The sequence below is a fragment of the Apodemus sylvaticus genome, chromosome 4 (assembly GCF_947179515.1).
Source record: "Apodemus sylvaticus chromosome 4, mApoSyl1.1, whole genome shotgun sequence".
NCBI lineage: Eukaryota > Metazoa > Chordata > Mammalia > Rodentia > Muridae > Apodemus > Apodemus sylvaticus.
Window position 1 is genome coordinate 79,992,018 of NC_067475.1, and position 579 is coordinate 79,992,596.

Sequence of the window (579 nt, forward strand, 5' to 3'; positions counted from 1 at the left end):
GAAAACATATCCCTTTCTGGAAGTCCGTCGAGCGACGTGTGTCTGAAGCCATTCACTGTCATCATTTTTCACCCATTTTATTCTGTCCCTATTCTCACGACAGCCGTACATATATGTAAGCACAGTAGAAATCATGGAATGGTGGCACAAACTTGTAATCCCAGCCCTTGTGTGGCAGAAACTGGTGGATTGCTACAAGTTTGAGGCTAGCCTAGTTTACACAGCAAGTCTCTAATTTCTCAAGGCCTGCTGAATCTCCCAGGATTTCTAGTGCCACAGAGGAGAGTGGTTGCTGAGCGCGCGCGCTGCAGTCCTGCTCCTGAGAAATACTGAGTGCTCACTGCGCCTTCCCCAGATGAGGCTGAAGGCCACAGGGTGCCAAAGTGTGTGGCATCTGGGGTTGGTGGCTGTCATGATTATATTAAACAATGACAACCTCCACTGCCTGTCTTGTTGCATGAGGCAAGTTAGTTGTTTGGTGGATTGACAGCCACATTCAAGGAAGAGCTCTGCATCTGCATCCGCATTTGCTGGTTCTCTTCCTCATCTCAGAGGCTCTGAGGTGTCAGCGCTCCTATA